Below are 18,850 nucleotides of genomic sequence, written 5' to 3' on the forward strand. Positions count from 1 at the left end.
TTCATCCACTTCACCCATAACCTTCCTCTTCCTCTTCCTCTCTCTCTTCACACCTGTTTCAACCTGTAATATCTTAATATGATATCATTAGAAAACAATGGGAAGGTATGCAACTCTCAGCTCTTTGTCTCTCGCACACACACACACACACACACACACACACACACACACACACACACACACAGTCCAGACAGTCATTAGACGACTGTCCGACCTTCACTGCTCCACATAGCCCACAGGAGACACCACACAGCCTCCCTCCCGCCGTGCTGCTCGCCACCTGAGGCGGTACAGAAGTCTCTCTCTGAATAATGTGATCTCTCTTCAGGCACGCTTGATTTAACTCAACTCAGATAGATCCGCCCGTCTCTCCTCCTTCTGATGAATCAAACGCACCCTCCAGGATGCTGAACTCTTCTTCTGTACCAGAAGAGAGAAAGAGACACAGAGAGGACGGGACGAATGAAAATCAACCATCAACAATGTGTTCGTCCGCCTCTCAACACGTCCTGACTTCCTGTCAGCTCCGAGCTCATTGGCTCCTGCTGAAGAAGTGAGATGACCTCACAGATATATAGTTACTTTTTAAAAAAGGCACAGAATACACCAAGTTTATTAAAGTATTAGTACATAGAACGTATAAAACAAGTGGACGTTGTCACCGTGACGCCATCCATTGGTTTGAGGACTACGGTTTTGAAGCCATCTTGGTTTTTGGCCGTTGCCATCTTGGTATTTAGCCGTTTTGTTCACACAGAGGTTTTTTCTCGGTGGAGATTTGGACGTTATGGTTTAATTAAGACTAAAATGTATGAGATAATATTAATAGAGGTTTGTTTTGCAGCATATCAGCCTTTAAACCGGGTGATGTTTTCACTCAGGTCCGAGTAGGCTAAGGGTTGGTAGATTTGGTTGCTTGTTTCAGGTTGAAGTTGAAGCCTGCTTGGTGAAAATATGAGAAAATGTCACCTGTAACCAACGAGGACAACAAAACACAACATTTCACCCTGTTTTGTCGTTTCTCTCTTCTTAGTGTGTCAGATAAAAGTGGCTAACACTCCCACGCGCTGCCATTAAAAAGGTCGGAACTGATGTAGCGGTAAAGGTCACACACACACACACACACACACACACACACACACACACACACACACACACACACACACACACACACACACACGCAGCTTACACGGTGTGCAGCTGATGTACAAGTGTGCATTTAAACAAAAGAGTGAAGGGAGGAGAGATTGAGTTCAGTTATACAGGGTGTGTGTGTGTGTGTGTGTGTGTGTGTGTGTGTGTGTTCAAGAAAGACGTGGGTGTGGCGTAAATATGGTAAGGCATGCTGCAAGCCGATTGGTCCGTTTGGGGGTACATACGGCGCTCTGATTGGCTGGTTTGCGCCACAATAGGAGCTGAGATTGGCTGACAGGCGGACAATGGCTGTGTCATTGGTCAGTTCAGGGAACAAAAGGCTGTTTGGGCATCGAGGCGGAAAGGTGAGGAGGTCAGTGTGTGTGTGTGTGTGTGTGTGTGTGTGTGTGTGTGTGTGTGTGTGTGCGTGTGTGTGTGTGTGTGTGTGTGTGTGTGTGTGTGCAGTCCATTGTGTGGACGACAACATGTTTTCTGAAGCATGTTAGAAAAATATGATTCAGGTACGAAGTATATTGAAATAAAATAATTTGAAACTCATTGTTGTTGCGTAGAAAACAGAAATGTGTCACAACATGAAATAGAGATAGTTTTGCATTAAATTTACAGAAACAACTATTGAAATCAATAAGAACAAGATAATGTTAATTATTCAACCATAATTGTGTCCATGTTACCCATCGTTAATACTTTATAATGTAATTTAATTAACCTTATATTATCTCAGAAGACTTGAGAAGTTCTATCATGTATTCAATTCTTTGGTTGGAAGCTCGCAGGTTGTTGTTGTTTCTCGCAGCGACAAGGATTTAAAAACTAAATACTGTGACTTGTAAATGTTCATAAAACAATAAATGTGATGTTGGGTAAACACAATTGTCTGAAAAGCAATCAAGTTTTTCGGGATTTTGCACCTATACAAATCTGTTAACCTTGAAAGGTCGTCTCTGATGGGACTCGAACCCACTACATCTGAATCACTTCTCCTGTGCTGGTCAGAAAATCGGCATGCCAGTAACATGAAAGTGTGGCTCTGTGCGCCTTGGCGCAATGGATAGCGCGTTGGACTTCTAGTAAAACACAGGAGAAGTGATTCAAAGGATGTGGGTTCGAGTCCCACCAGAGTCGACATTTATAGCCTTATAAAGGTGTTCAACTCCATATCTCCGACATGTTACTACTGTGACGACTTGTAAATGTTCATAACAGAATAAATGTGATGTTGGGTAAACACAATTGTCTGAAAAGAGATCCCGTTTTTGGGGATTTTGCACCATCTGTTAACTTTGAAAGGTCGTCTCTGGTGGGAATCGAACCCACAACCTTTGAATCACTAGTGCTTGTCAAAAAATCAGCATGCCAGTAACATGAAAAGTATGGCTCTGTGGCGCAATGGATAGCGCATCGGACTTCTAGTAAGACACAGGAGAAGTGATTCAAAGGTTGTGGGTTCGAGTCCCACCAGAGTCAACATTTACAGCCTTATAAAGGTGTTCAACTCCATAGCTCCGACATGTTACTACTGTGACGACTTGTAAATGTTCATAAAACAATAAATGTGATGTTGGGTAAACACAATTGTCTGAAAAGCAATCAAGTTTTTCGGGATATTGCACCTATACAAATCTGTTAACCTTGAAAGGTCGTCTCTGATGGGACTCGAACCCACTACATCTGAATCACTTCTCCTGTGCTGGTCAGAAAATCGGCATGCCAGTAACATGAAAGTGTGGCTCTGTGGCGCTCCCCGTCGCCTGTCGGTCGAGCTCATCCATCATTTCAGAGCCAATCATCTTGCGTATCGCTACCAAGATTCTACCAAGATTTGACCAATCGGAGGCCGCCCTGCTACCAAGAATGGCGACAGCCAATCACCGTCCGTTGCGTCTACCAAGATTTGACCAATCACACTCGCTATCGCTACCAAGATTGACGCCGGAAGCCACGCCCCTAGAAATCAACGTCAGGTCCCTTCAACGGAAAGTCAAGTCCTTCACCAGAATTTGTTTTCGACCCGACGTCTTTCGCTATATTTTGGGTAAGTTCATCCACATTTTCACATTATATCATATCAACCATTTATTGAAAATATGTGGTTTACATTGGTGGCGAGCCAGCACGCTAGCGAGCTAATGTCATATCCACGTAACCTGGCTATCTCACACTAGTTGAAGTCGCGAACGACTCTCCATTCATAACCAGCTGACGTCAGCTGATATGACACTATGCTTTATTTTAGGCAGCTGACAACACTAGTGTGTTAGCCTGTCTGTTTACATAGCACATTATGTAGCCCTACAGTTAATAACGGGCTGGCTATCTGGTAATAACACTGACGTTAACGTTAATCAATAGTACAAGACAGAAAATACGTAGTCCACAGTTTACCAACGTAATCTATGTTTCCACTCTTTATGTGTGGATCAGTCTATGTATTTGGTATTTTGCTGAGTATGCTAATGTAGCCCCTGTGTATATGAATTGTTTCAGAATGTTATAGTGTTAAGTTACAGGTTGTAAAGCAGTTGAGAATAAGACATGGTAATGCATAGGTCCAGTAAGGTACTCACCTGGTAACTAGTTTTAAAAAATTAAATTGTTTACAGATTCTGTATAGTAAGTACATTATTAGAAAACACTGTATCACAGACAGACAGAGGCAACTAAATGTTGCATAACCTCTTTTGCATGAGAAGTAATGGACACAGAGTGTAATTTATGTTAGTTTAGCTAGATTGGAGATCAGGATACAAGGATGTATTGTCATATGCATAAATAAACAAGTTATCAATGCAATGACATTCTTCGTTTGCTGGATCACTATTCTGTAGTGAAATATACTAGAAGTAAATATGAAATTAAGAAAGAAGAAAGAAATTATAACATAACATATAGCAGGCCATAATTTTACAATATAAGGGGACAGACCAAGCATATTCTCACTGTTGTTGTTTTTTTTCCCCCCAATCATACAGAATGGAGCCTAAATTTAGGAGGAGGGGGGATGGCCACGCTAGCCTCTTTGACACAGAGGAAGCAAAAAGAGTTAAGGGGGAGAACAGGCCATGGGTGCGGGCTCTGTCGCCTGAGAGGGTGAAAGAGTCTGCAAAGATGGCTGTTCTGCGTCGCGGTGGAGACCCGGAGAATATGCAGCATGTCCTGGGCCAACATCAGATGCAGTTTGGGATTTTCAGGGGCCAAACTTTTCACTGGGTGGCAGAAAATGCGTTGGGGTATGCGGGTTATGTGGTGGCATCAATGTCAGAGGAGTCAGGAAGCTCTGATTCACACAACAACCTCGCCAACAAAAGAGCCTTCCAGGGTTACATATCACATTATCCTGCAGGCCGTTATGCCATCCAGGTCAAGCGGGAGGTGAGATCCGCTAGAGGCCAGAGCCAACCTGCCACTGCTGCTGCTGCAACCACCACACAGCCGCCCTCCAGCTCACCACGGCCCTCAGCCTCTTTGCGAGCAGCTGCCACCTCCACCTCCTCGCGACTATCCTCAGTGCCTGTATCCTCCCTGCGCTCATTGCTGATAGGGAAAGGCAAGTCTCAGCACAGCATTGATAAGTCTGTGAAGAGGTTGTTTGCACCCCAAAAGATTCAGCCATGTAAGTATGCAACTAGAAAATGGATTTTGTGAAAAGCTGAGTTGTACATTTTTTCATATCTTTAATGTATTCTATTTTGATGTCATTCTTTTTCAGCTGTTCCTGCTCTGTGTCCTGCTCGATCCACCACGGCACCTTTGCTGGAAACAGTGAAGTCGGAACCCACCGACAGTGAGCTTTTGCTGGCCGCTGAAGAGATTGAGTCAGAAATAGCGCGTATGTATTTTAATGAAATACTTACACACACTCTTTCTCTCTCTCTCTATCTCACACACCACACAGCTGTCTCTCTTAATATTCTTAAAATATATTTGTCTCTTTTATCCACAATTTCTCTTGACATTTTCCCAAAAAGCACAAAGTTATAACCGAGTATACACTTCATTGTTCATTCCTTCATTCTCTCATATCTGTTTAATAGATACCAGAATTTGCCTGCCCGCTGGTTGGATCCCTGCCCTGCCAGAGATTGACCAGCGCTGGATTGCCAAGACCCTGTTCCGGTGGTCACGTTTTAATCAGCCAGAGCTGGACCCTGCAAAGCTAGACAGAATGTGGTGGTATCCACCTCTGCGGTCACTGACCTCTAGTGCCATACCAGCATTGGAGCAGTTCTTTGGGCACCCCCTGTTCCTGTGGATGCCCAGGAAGCTTTGGCGAGTGCGTCTGCTCTGTCCACATCCAGACTGTGGCAAGTCGGAGCTTACATCTGCTGGACTGCACCAGAAAGTCAGGCAGGTGGTTGGTGTCAGTAGCTCTTACTACTTGGCATCTGAGTATCTCGCATGTAAGAGCTGCAAGAGAAAACTGATCAGCTGGAGCCACAACATTGTCTCCCAGTTGGACATTGGCCACCGCATCCAGTTCCCATGTCTGCTGACATACAAGCTGGGGTGTGACATCCAGGTTGTGCGCCTGATGCGCCAGCGAGGCTTGGGGAACAGCAGCAGCCAGCTTCAAAAGCAGCTGGAGGAGCAGCATGCAGAGAGCTGGCTTGAGAAACAAATTCAGTTTCTCACTGATTACAGAGGAGTTGCCCGTGCTGTCTCCTCTGGGCTGATTACACCAGTCCCGCTTGGGGACATGCCAGTTATGCCTGCAGTGCCGAAACATCGCTGGCTGATGCAGGTATACGCCCAGGATGTCCTCAGCAGGCTGGATGAAGTGAAAGCCTCCATCACCTCACTCTTTGGCCAGGTCCTCAAGATGGACTCAACCAAGAAGATCGTGAGGAAGCTGGCAGGTCAGGCCCGGTCTACTGCTGCTTGGGCCACCAACATTGGCAATGAGCATGGGCATGTCATCATGTCTGTGCTCACAGCAAGTGAGGGCTGGGGATTGATGAAGATGGCAGAGGGTCTTGTGAGGCGCTACAAGGATGCTGGAGTGCCACCCCCACGGATCCTGTATGTAGACCGTGACTGCTGTGGGAACTCACACCTACATAAGATTTTTGGGGCATGGCCGGACATGAACATAAAGTTGGACGTCTGGCACTTTATGAGGAGGTTTGCTACCGGATGCACAACTGACTCACATGCACTCTACGCCAGCTTCATGGCCCAACTCACCCGCTGCATCTTTGTGTGGGATGACAGTGACCTGCAGCGACTCAGGGCAGCCAAGCGGGCGGAGCTAGAGGCAAGCCGCATGCGTCCCACAGAAGCGGATGTGACACTCCACATCACAAAGGCAGAGATGCAGCTTCACTGCAAGAGGACCATCCGGGAAACCAGTGAGATGGAAGTGATGCTCAGGCAGTTGATCGAGGCATATGATGGAAAGAGGGGCTGCAACACTCTTGGCGTGCCTCTGATCAACTCTGCAAGGATGGCGGAAATCTGGAAGGCCCAGCGCAAGCACATCCCCTGCCTCCAGGACCCTCCAGGTTTCCAGCTGTATACGCAGACTGGGACACTGAAGAAGGGCGGTCATGTGCTCCCAACATACCGGTGTGCCAGAGGCTCCACTTCACTGGAGAGTTTCCATTTGCACATGAACCGCTTCATCCCAGGTAAAGAGTGCACACCGTTAGGTTTCCATCTAAGTTGTAATGAAATTATATTTTATTACATTTGTTAATATATTTGCATGCAAGGAATCACAATGCAAATATTTAATCTTTTTCAGGAACCCTGGCAAGTGACACCTTTTTCCAGGCGTATCTGGTTGATGGTCTTGCCAGGTGGAATGAAGACAGGACCATGACAGCAGAGGGGAGAGTAGGGCCACACTCCTACAGTGGCCTTCTTAGGCATGCTGCCAACCAGCTGTCAGAGGAGGTGCTGGGGAGAAAACTGGTGGAGTACAACCCCCCACGGAAATACACTGGTATGCATGTACTAAATAATTATTGTATGCATGTGGTAAATTACAATAGATTTTAGGCAGGCACGTATTCCTGTCAGTCAACTATGAAGCTTTTTTTTTGTTGTTTCAGGAGAGCTCATAGGTATTGAATACCTCTACAACCAAAACAATGCAGTCATGGAGGACTACAAGTTGGCACTCACATCACTGGAAACAGAGGACATCACAGTTGCAGAGGGGGAGCCTTGTGTGGAGATATTTGACATGGAGGATCTGACTGTTCCCACCATGGATACAGTATGGCCCCCACAACTGTGCACTCCATCAGCCCCGACTGGCAACAGCACCACACCATCTACACCCAAGATATCACCCACCACTTCATCTACACCCAAGATATCACCCACCACTTCATCTACACCCAAGATATCACCCACCACTTCATCTACACCCAAGATATCACCCACCACTTCATCTGCACCCACAGCACTGCCTGCTACTGCACCACCAACTGGACCTGTTGCAACTGTACAGAGTGGTAAGTTTTTATTTAATTTTTAAAGGTGCCAATAATTGTGATTTATATTAACACATAAAACATCAATATCACATGTTCATACATGTTCTCTCTGTATTTGCTTTAATTTGTTCTAATTTAGCTCTTGAGCAAGGCACAAGCAGCTCCACAGATGAGCAGCCTTCAACCGCATCAGGTTCCACCAGTCATGATGTAGGTTTACATTTTTTATAATGTTTTAAACTTCTTTCATGTTACATCTGTAATAACTTCAAATGGACATAATATTGAAAATTGTAAAATACATTTTTGATTTTCATCACTCTTTTTTGTTTAACATAGGACTCAGTTGGACCTGATAACATTGAGGGCTTCCGAGCAGTCCAGGACTTGGCAGACTATTTGGTCAATTTAAAAGACCACAGTCTTGCCCTGTCGAGAGAGGAGGCCGCCCGAGTCATTGGCCTATGGGAGTGCCTATCCCAATTTGACAAAGGACGCACTTTATACCCTCCACGCCACCAGGACACGATCGCAAAAGGCAGATTCAGGGCCACAAAAAAAAATGTTGCGCCTGGTGTGGAGAGTACAAAACGGTATGTATGTTTTGTTGAGCAGGCATGACAATGCTGCATGCTGTTATATAATTTCTTGCACTAACACTAATGTGCTCAATACCTTTGCAGATGCTTTGCGGGAGGGAGGAGCCCAGCACAGTGGCCTGACTGCAATCGCATATGTGAGGCAGTTTTTGCCAGTCTGTGCGAGGAATTCAGTGGCCCCAAGCGCATAAACGGAGTCAGGCACGAGCGTTGGAGCCTGGTCACCAGGGCATACCTCCACATCCGGCAAGTCATTTTGAGCAATGCCGTGGTGATGGAGAGGACCACGATCCAGCTCCCCGTCATGAATAGCGCAACAATCGCTAGTTGGTGAGTTAATAAACACTTAAGCTAGTGAGGTAATAGCCTAGTATTGTACTCTTATATTACACTATGGTATACAAAAAATAATACTTTGAATATTTTTAGGTACTGCAAACGGGAAAGGAAGCAGGAGAAGAGTGTGATGGAGCAGGCCATCTCCACCTCAAAAATCACCTTCGTCAGCCCAGAGAGCCTGCCTCCTGCAGTTGAAAGGAAAGGCAGACCCTGTATGCCTAACAGCAGTGTGGCAAATCCCCACATCTTTGTTTTGCCTCCTAATACTGCAGGGATGGCCAAGTTAAAACAAAGACTGAACATAACTCCATCTGCTGGTCTTAGGCCGCCCTTCCTTGCAGCTCTCGAGCCGCCTCTCCAGGCAGCTCCCCAACCTCTCAGACCTCTCCTGCTTGCGCCCAGACCTCTCCTGTGTGCAGCCCAACCTCACCTGCCTGCACCACAACCTCTCTTGCCTGCCTTCCAATCTGTGGTTCCTGCAGGTTCTTCCCTGACAGATGTGCCTTACACCACTCAGCATTATCACAAGAGGAAAAGACAGGAGGAGGAACAGAGTGGCAAAAGGAAGAGGAAATACTCGAGGAAGAGTGACGCCATCACCTGCAAGCAGTGTCAGAGGGAGCGGGACCCTGCCACCCACCAGCAGTACTTTGGGAATTGGTACTGCCAGGCCACAGCCACCGTGACTCTGGCTGAGTGGAGGGCTGCACTTGAAGCCCGGGGATGTGGCACAAAAAAAGATACTCGACCCTGATAACTCTGTTCACATTAGCCTATATTGTATTGTATTATATACTATTTCATATACTGTATTGTATTCTAGTAATATAGTATTAATAATAATCTATTATATTCTATTATACGATACTATATTCTATTCTATTCTATTACATGGTATTATATTATATTATATGGTATTATATTATATTTTATTATATTATATTGCATTATATTGCATTATATTATATATATATATTATTTTAGTAATAATAGTATTAATAATAATCTATTATATTCTATTATACGATACTATATTCTATTATATTCTATTACATGGTATTATATTATATTATATGGTATTATATTATATTATATTTTATTATATTATATTTTATTATATTGCATTATATTATATATATATTATTCTAGTAACAATAGTATTTATAATATATATTTTTTATTGTATTATATATATTCTGTTCTATTTTGTTCCATTACATTGTATTCCTGTTGATTTTATTGTTGATAAATGTATATACCACTGATTGCACTGATTTTATTACTGTACTGTTTTTTAAAATTTGTTTATAATAAATATGTTATTAAGATGACTCAATACAAGTGTTCTTTTTCATTCAAATACAATGTATAGCATACCACTGAATTATATTATATACAATAAATATATACTCTTCTAGTAATAATAGTATTAATAATAATCTATTTTATTAGCCTATATTATATTAAATTATATTATAATATTATATATAAACTATTCTGTCCTGTTCCTAAATGATAGGCTATTAATTAATCACAATGGCAAGTGTATAAAGTTAATAGTCAATGCTTGTGATAAACAAAATATTGTAATATTTACATACAGCACACACTGCTTAATTTCTACCATAGATTAAGCACAACAGACAATATTAACACACCGTTTGAACCGCCTTAATAATAAAGCCAATTACATCTTTCATATCATTACAACACGGGATACGAGGCGATGATCATCAGCCGTGTTTTGGTAGCGCGTTAATGTTACTATTTATAGCATTAATAGCTCGACGATCTGCGATAATAAAGCCAATAGGAAATAGCGATAATAATGATAAATGACCGTCATTATAACGGCAACGATAAAAGATCCACCTTAGAACCATCTATGCATGTGTGTTTGCTAAATATTAATGGCATGAGGTTTGGGTGACACGGGTTTCGAGGCGCGGATCATCAGACATATTCTGGTAGTATGCTACTATTTTTAGCAACCGTACCACGACCAACCGGCTACTTCCTTGGCGCAATGGATAGCGCATTGGACTTCTAGTAAGACACAGGAGAAGTGATTCAAAGGTTGTGGGTTCGAGTCCCACCAGAGTCGACATTTATAGCCTTATAAAGGTGTTCAACTCCATATCTCCGACATGTTACTACTGTGACGACTTGTAAATGTTCATAAAACAATAAATGTGATGTTGGGTAAACACAATTGTCTGAAAAGCAATCAAGTTTTTCGGGATTTTGCACCTATACAAATCTGTTAACCTTGAAAGGTCGTCTCTGATGGGACTCGAACCCACTACATCTGAATCACTTCTCCTGTGCTGGTCAGAAAATCGGCATGCCAGTAACATGAAAGTGTGGCTCTGTGGCGCAATGGATAGCGCGTTGGACTTCTAGTAAAACACAAGAGAAGTGATTCAAAGGTTGTGGGTTCGAGTCCCACCAGAGTTGACATTTATAGCCTTATAAAGGTGTTCAACTCCATATCTCCGACATGTTACTACTTTGACGACTTGTAAATGTTCATAACAGAATAAATGTGATGTTGGGTAAACACAATTGTCTGAAAAGAGATCCCGTTTTTGGGGATTTTGCACCTACCCAAATCTGTTAACTTTGAAAGGTCGTCTCTGGTGGGACTCAAACCCACAACCTTTGAATCACTAGTGCTTGTCAAAAAATCAGCATGCCAGTAACATGAAAGTGTGGCTCTGTGGCGCTCCCTGTCGCCTGTCGGTCGAGCTCATCCATCATTTCAGAGCCAATCATCTTGCGTATCGCTACCAAGATTCTACCAAGATTTGACCAATCGGAGGCCGCCCTGCTACCAAGAATGGCGACAGCCAATCACCGTCCGTTGCGTCTACCAAGATTTGACCAATCACACTCGCTATCGCTACCAAGATTGACGCCGGAAGCCACGCCCCTAGAAATCAACGTCAGGTCCCTTCAACGGAAAGTCAAGTCCTTCACCAGCATTTCTTTTCGACCCGACGTCTTTGCTATAGTTTGGGTAAGTTCATCGTTTACATTGGTGGCGAGCCAGCACGCTAGCGAGCTAATGTCATATCCACGTAACCTGGCTATCTCACACTAGTTGGAAGTCGCGAACGACTCTCCATTCATAACCAGCTGACGTCAGCTGATATGATACTATGCTTTATTTTAGACAGCTGACAACACTAGTGTGTTAGCCTGTCTGTTTACATAGCACATTATGTAGCCCTACAGTTAATAACGGGCTGGCTATCTGGTAATAACACTGACGTTAACGTTAATCAATAGTACAAGACAGAAAATACGTAGTCCACAGTTTACCAACGTAATCTATGTTTCCACTCTTTATGTGTGGATCAGTCTATGTATTTGGTATTTTGCTGAGTATGCTAATGTAGCCCCTGTGTATATGAATTGTTTCAGAATGTTATAGTGTTAAGTTACAGGTTGTAAAGCAGTTGAGAATAAGACATGGTAATGCATAGGTCCAGTAAGGTACTCACCTGGTAACTAGTTTTAAAAAATGTAATTGTTTACAGATTCTGTATAGTAAGTACATTATTAGAAAACACTGTATCACAGACAGACAGAGGCAACTAAATGTTGCATAACCTCTTTTGCATGAGAAGTAATGGACACAGAGTGTAATTTATGTTAGTTTAGCTAGATTGGAGATCAGGATACAAGGATGTATTGTCATATGCATAAATAAACAAGTTATCAATGCAATGACATTCTTCGTTTGCTGGATCACTATTCTGTAGTGAAATATACTAAAAGTAAATATGAAATTAAGAAAGAAGAAAGAAATTATAACATAACATATAGCAGGCCATAATTTTACAATATAAGAGGACAGACCAAGCATATTCTCACTGTGTTTTTTTTCTTTTTCCCCCAATCATACAGAATGGAGCCTAAATTTAGGAGGAGGGGGGATGGCCATGCTAGCCTCTTTGACACAGAGGAAGCAAAACGAATTAAGAGGGAGAACAGGCCATGGGTGCGGGCTCTGTCGCCTGAGAGGGTGAAAGAGTGCGAAGATGGCTGTTCTGCGTCGCGGTGGAGACCCGGAGAATATGCAGCATGTCCTGGGCCAACATCAGATGCAGTTTGGGATATTCAGGGGCCAAACTTTTCAATGGGTGGCAGAAAATGCGTTGGGGTATGCGGGTTATGTGGTGGCATCAATGTCAGAGGAGTCAGGAAACTCTGATTCACACAACAACCTCGTCAACAAAAGAGTCTTCCAGGGGTACATCTCACATTATCCGGCAGGCCGTTATGCCATCCAGGTCAAGCGGGAGGTGAGATCCGCTAGAAGCCAGAGCCAACCTGCCACTGCTGCTGCTGCCACCTCCACACAGCCGCCCTCCAGCTCACCACGGCCCTCAGCCTCTTCTCGAGCTACAACCGCCACACAGCCGCCCTCCAGCTCACCACGGCCCTCAGCCTCTTCACGAGCTGCAACCTCCACACAGCCGCCCTCCACCTCACCACGGCCCTCAGCCTCTTTGCGAGCTGCCACCTCCACACAGCCGCCCTCCAGCTCACCACGGCCCTCAGCCTCTTCGCGAGCTGCAACCACCACACAGCCGCCCTCCACCTCACCACGGCCCTCAGCCTCTTTGCGAGCAGGCCATCTCCACCTCAAAAATCACCTTCGTCAGCCCAGAGAGCCTGCCTCCTGCAGTTGAAAGGAAAGGAAGACCCTGTATGCCTAACAGCAGTGTGGCAAATCCCCACATCTTTGTTTTGCCCCCTAATACTGCAGGGATGGCCCAGCTAAAACAAAGACTGAACATAACTCCATCTGCTGGTCTTAGGCCGCCCTTCCTTGCAGCTCTCGAGCCGCCTCTCCAGGCAGCTCCCCAACCTCTCAGACCTCTCCTGCTTGCGCCCAGACCTCTCCTGTGTGCAGCCCAACCTCACCTGCCTGCACCACAACCTCTCTTGCCTGCCTTCCAATCTGTGGTTCCTGCAGGTTCTTCCCTGACAGATGTGCCTTACACCACTCAAAATTACCACAAGAGGAAAAGACAGGAGGAGGAACAGAGTGGCAAAAGGAAGAGGAAATACTCGAGGAAGAGTGACGCCATCACCTGCAAGCAGTGTCAGAGGGAGCGGGACCCTGCCACCCACCAACAGTACTTTGGGAATTGGTACTGCCAGGCCACAGCCACCGTGACTCTGGCTGAGTGGAGGGCTGCACTTGAAGCCCGGGGATATGGCACAAAAAAAGATACTCGACCCTGATAACTCTGTTCACATTAGCCTATATTGTATTGTATTATATACTATTTCATATACTGTATTGTATTCTAGTAATATAGTATTAATAATCATCTATTATATTCTATTATACGATACTATATTCTATTCTATTCTATTACATGGTATTATATTATATTATATGGTATTATATTATATTATATTTTATTATATTGCATTATATTATATATATATTATTCTAGTAACAATAGTATTTATAATATATTTTTTTTATTGTATTATATATATATACATATATATTCTGTTCTATTTTGTTCCATTACATTGTATTCCTGTTGATTTTATTGTTGATAAATGTATATACCACTGATTGCACTGATTTTATTACTGTACTGTTTTTTAAAATTTGTTTATAATAAATATGTTATTAAGATGACTCAATACAAGTGTTCTTTTTCATTCAAATACAATGTACAGCATACCACTGAATTATATTATATATTCAATAAATATATATATACTCTTCTAGTAATAATAGTATTAATAATAATCTATTTTATTAGCCTACATTATATTAAATTATATTATAATATTATATATAAACTATTCTGTCCTGTTCCTAAATGATAGGCTATTAATTAATCACAATTGCAAGTGTATAAAGTTAATAGTCAATGCTTGTGATAAAAAAAATAATAATAATCTATTTTATTAGCCTATATTATATTAAATTATATTATAATATTATATATAAACTATTCTGTCCTGTTCCTAAATGATAGGCTATTAATTAATCACAATGGCAAGTGTATAAAGTTAATAGTCAATGCTTGTGATAAACAAAATATTGTAATATTTACATACAGCACACACTGCTTAATTTCTACCATAGATTAAGCACAACAGACAATATTAACACACCGTTTGAACCGCCTTAATAATAAAGCCAATTACATCTTTCATATCATTACAACACGGGATACGAGGCGATGATCATCAGCCGTGTTTTGGTAGCGCGTTAATGTTACTATTTATAGCATTAATAGCTCGACGATCTGCGATAATAAAGCCAATAGGAAATAGCGATAATAATGATAAATGACCGTCATTATAACGGCAACGATAAAAGATCCACCTTAGAACCATCTATGCATGTGTGTTTGCTAAATATTAATGGCATGAGGTTTGGGTGACACGGGTTTCGAGGCGAGGATCAGCAGACATATTCTGGTAGTGTGTTACTATTTTTAGCAACCGTACCACGACCAACCGGCTACTTCCTTGGCGCAATGGATAGCGCATTGGACTTCTAGTAAGACACAGGAGAAGTGATTCAAAGGTTGTGGGTTCGAGTCCCACCAGAGTCGACATTTATAGCCTTATAAAGGTGTTCAACTCCATATCTCCGACATGTTACTACTTTGACGACTTGTAAATGTTCATAAAACAATAAATGTGATGTTGGGTAAACACAATTGTCTGAAAAGCAATCAAGTTTTTCGGGATTTTGCACCTATACAAATCTGTTAACCTTGAAAGGTCGTCTCTGATGGGACTCGAACCCACTACATCTGAATCACTTCTCCTGTGCTGGTCAGAAAATCGGCATGCCAGTAACATGAAAGTGTGGCTCTGTGGCGCAATGGATAGCGCGTTGGACTTCTAGTAAAACACAAGAGAAGTGATTCAAAGGTTGTGGGTTTGAGTCCCACCAGAGTCGACATTTATAGCCTTATAAAGGTGTTCAACTCCATATCTCCGACATGTTACTACTTTGACGACTTGTAAATGTTCATAACAGAATAAATGTGATGTTGGGTAAACACAATTGTCTGAAAAGAGATCCCGTTTTTGGGGATTTTGCACCTACCCAAATCTGTTAACTTTGAAAGGTCGTCTCTGGTGGGACTCAAACCCACAACCTTTGAATCACTAGTGCTTGTCAAAAAATCAGCATGCCAGTAACATGAAAGTGTGGCTCTGTGGCGCTCCCTGTCGCCTGTCGGTCGAGCTCATCCATCATTTCAGAGCCAATCATCTTGCGTATCGCTACCAAGATTCTACCAAGATTTGACCAATCGGAGGCCGCCCTGCTACCAAGAATGGCGACAGCCAATCACCGTCCGTTGCGTCTACCAAGATTTGACCAATCACACTCGCTATCGCTACCAAGATTGACGCCGGAAGCCACGCCCCTAGAAATCAACGTCAGGTCCCTTCAACGGAAAGTCAAGTCCTTCACCAGCATTTCTTTTCGACCCGACGTCTTTGCTATAGTTTGGGTAAGTTCATCGTTTACATTGGTGGCGAGCCAGCACGCTAGCGAGCTAATGTCATATCCACGTAACCTGGCTATCTCACACTAGTTGGAAGTCGCGAACGACTCTCCATTCATAACCAGCTGACGTCAGCTGATATGATACTATGCTTTATTTTAGGCAGCTGACAACACTAGTGTGTTAGCCTGTCTGTTTACATAGCACATTATGTAGCCCTACAGTTAATAACGGGCTGGCTATCTGGTAATAACACTGACGTTAACGTTAATCAATAGTACAAGACAGAAAATACGTAGTCCACAGTTTACCAACGTAATCTATGTTTCCACTCTTTATGTGTGGATCAGTCTATGTATTTGGTATTTTGCTGAGTATGCTAATGTAGCCCCTGTGTATATGAATTGTTTCAGAATGTTATAGTGTTAAGTTACAGGTTGTAAAGCAGTTGAGAATAAGACATGGTAATGCATAGGTCCAGTAAGGTACTCACCTGGTAACTAGTTTTAAAAAATGTAATTGTTTACAGATTCTGTATAGTAAGTACATTATTAGAAAACACTGTATCACAGACAGACAGAGGCAACTAAATGTTGCATAACCTCTTTTGCATGAGAAGTAATGGACACAGAGTGTAATTTATGTTAGTTTAGCTAGATTGGAGATCAGGATACAAGGATGTATTGTCATATGCATAAATAAACAAGTTATCAATGCAATGACATTCTTCGTTTGCTGGATCACTATTCTGTAGTGAAATATACTAAAAGTAAATATGAAATTAAGAAAGAAGAAAGAAATTATAACATAACATATAGCAGGCCATAATTTTACAATATAAGAGGACAGACCAAGCATATTCTCACTGTGTTTTTTTTCTTTTTCCCCCAATCATACAGAATGGAGCCTAAATTTAGGAGGAGGGGGGATGGCCATGCTAGCCTCTTTGACACAGAGGAAGCAAAACGAATTAAGAGGGAGAACAGGCCATGGGTGCGGGCTCTGTCGCCTGAGAGGGTGAAAGAGTGCGAAGATGGCTGTTCTGCGTCGCGGTGGAGACCCGGAGAATATGCAGCATGTCCTGGGCCAACATCAGATGCAGTTTGGGATATTCAGGGGCCAAACTTTTCAATGGGTGGCAGAAAATGCGTTGGGGTATGCGGGTTATGTGGTGGCATCAATGTCAGAGGAGTCAGGAAACTCTGATTCACACAACAACCTCGTCAACAAAAGAGTCTTCCAGGGGTACATCTCACATTATCCGGCAGGCCGTTATGCCATCCAGGTCAAGCGGGAGGTGAGATCCGCTAGAAGCCAGAGCCAACCTGCCACTGCTGCTGCTGCCACCTCCACACAGCCGCCCTCCAGCTCACCACGGCCCTCAGCCTCTTCTCGAGCTACAACCGCCACACAGCCGCCCTCCAGCTCACCACGGCCCTCAGCCTCTTCACGAGCTGCAACCGCCACACAGCCGCCCTCCAGCTCACCACGGCCCTCAGCCTCTTCACGAGCTGCAACCTCCACACAGCCGCCCTCCACCTCACCACGGCCCTCAGCCTCTTCGCGAGCTGCAACCACCACACAGCCGCCCTCCACCTCACCACGGCCCTCAGCCTCTTTGCGAGCTGCCACCTCCACACAGCCGCCCTCCAGCTCACCACGGCCCTCAGCCTCTTCGCGAGCTGCAACCACCACACAGCCGCCCTCCACCTCACCACGGCCCTCAGCCTCTTTGCGAGCAGGCCATCTCCACCTCAAAAATCACCTTCGTCAGCCCAGAGAGCCTGCCTCCTGCAGTTGAAAGGAAAGGAAGACCCTGTATGCCTAACAGCAGTGTGGCAAATCCCCACATCTTTGTTTTGCCCCCTAATACTGCAGGGATGGCCCAGCTAAAACAAAGACTGAACATAACTCCATCTGCTGGTCTTAGGCCGCCCTTCCTTGCAGCTCTCGAGCCGCCTCTCCAGGCAGCTCCCCAACCTCTCAGACCTCTCCTGCTTGCGCCCAGACCTCTCCTGTGTGCAGCCCAACCTCACCTGCCTGCACCACAACCTCTCTTGCCTGCCTTCCAATCTGTGGTTCCTGCAGGTTCTTCCCTGACAGATGTGCCTTACACCACTCAAAATTACCACAAGAGGAAAAGACAGGAGGAGGAACAGAGTGGCAAAAGGAAGAGGAAATACTCGAGGAAGAGTGACGCCATCACCTGCAAGCAGTGTCAGAGGGAGCGGGACCCTGCCACCCACCAACAGTACTTTGGGAATTGGTACTGCCAGGCCACAGCCACCGTGACTCTGGCTGAGTGGAGGGCTGCACTTGAAGCCCGGGGATATGGCACAAAAAAAGATACTCGACCCTGATAACTCTGTTCACATTAGCCTATATTGTATTGTATTATATACTATTTCATATACTGTATTGTATTCTAGTAATATAGTATTAATAATAATCTATTATATTCTATTATACGATACTATATTCTATTCTATTCTATTACATGGTATTATATTATATTATATGGTATTATATTATATTATATTTTATTATATTGCATTATATTATATATATATTATTCTAGTAACAATAGTATTTATAATATATTTTTTTTATTGTATTATATATATATACATATATATTCTGTTCTATTTTGTTCCATTACATTGTATTCCTGTTGATTTTATTGTTGATAAATGTATATACCACTGATTGCACTGATTTTATTACTGTACTGTTTTTTAAAATTTGTTTATAATAAATATGTTATTAAGATGACTCAATACAAGTGTTCTTTTTCATTCAAATA

General features: G+C 43.3%; 3 non-coding genes across 3 annotated transcripts; all 3 read left to right on the forward strand.

Moving 5' to 3' along the window:
- Positions 1 to 2,530: 2,530 nt before the first annotated feature.
- Positions 2,531 to 2,622, forward strand: trnar-ucu (transfer RNA arginine (anticodon UCU)). Its single transcript is given in 2 exon segments — positions 2,531 to 2,567; positions 2,587 to 2,622. It is a non-coding gene; the product is annotated as a tRNA-Arg (tRNA).
- An 8,279-nt stretch (positions 2,623 to 10,901) lies between these two features.
- Positions 10,902 to 10,993, forward strand: trnar-ucu (transfer RNA arginine (anticodon UCU)). The gene is given in 2 exon segments: positions 10,902 to 10,938; positions 10,958 to 10,993. It is a non-coding gene; the product is annotated as a tRNA-Arg (tRNA).
- Positions 10,994 to 15,399: 4,406 nt separating this feature from the next.
- Positions 15,400 to 15,491, forward strand: trnar-ucu (transfer RNA arginine (anticodon UCU)). Its single transcript is given in 2 exon segments — positions 15,400 to 15,436; positions 15,456 to 15,491. It is a non-coding gene; the product is annotated as a tRNA-Arg (tRNA).
- The last annotated feature ends 3,359 nt before the right edge of the window (positions 15,492 to 18,850 follow it).

Source organism: Sebastes fasciatus, chromosome 7, assembly GCF_043250625.1.
Source record: "Sebastes fasciatus isolate fSebFas1 chromosome 7, fSebFas1.pri, whole genome shotgun sequence".
Taxonomy (NCBI): Eukaryota; Metazoa; Chordata; class Actinopteri; order Perciformes; family Sebastidae; genus Sebastes; species Sebastes fasciatus.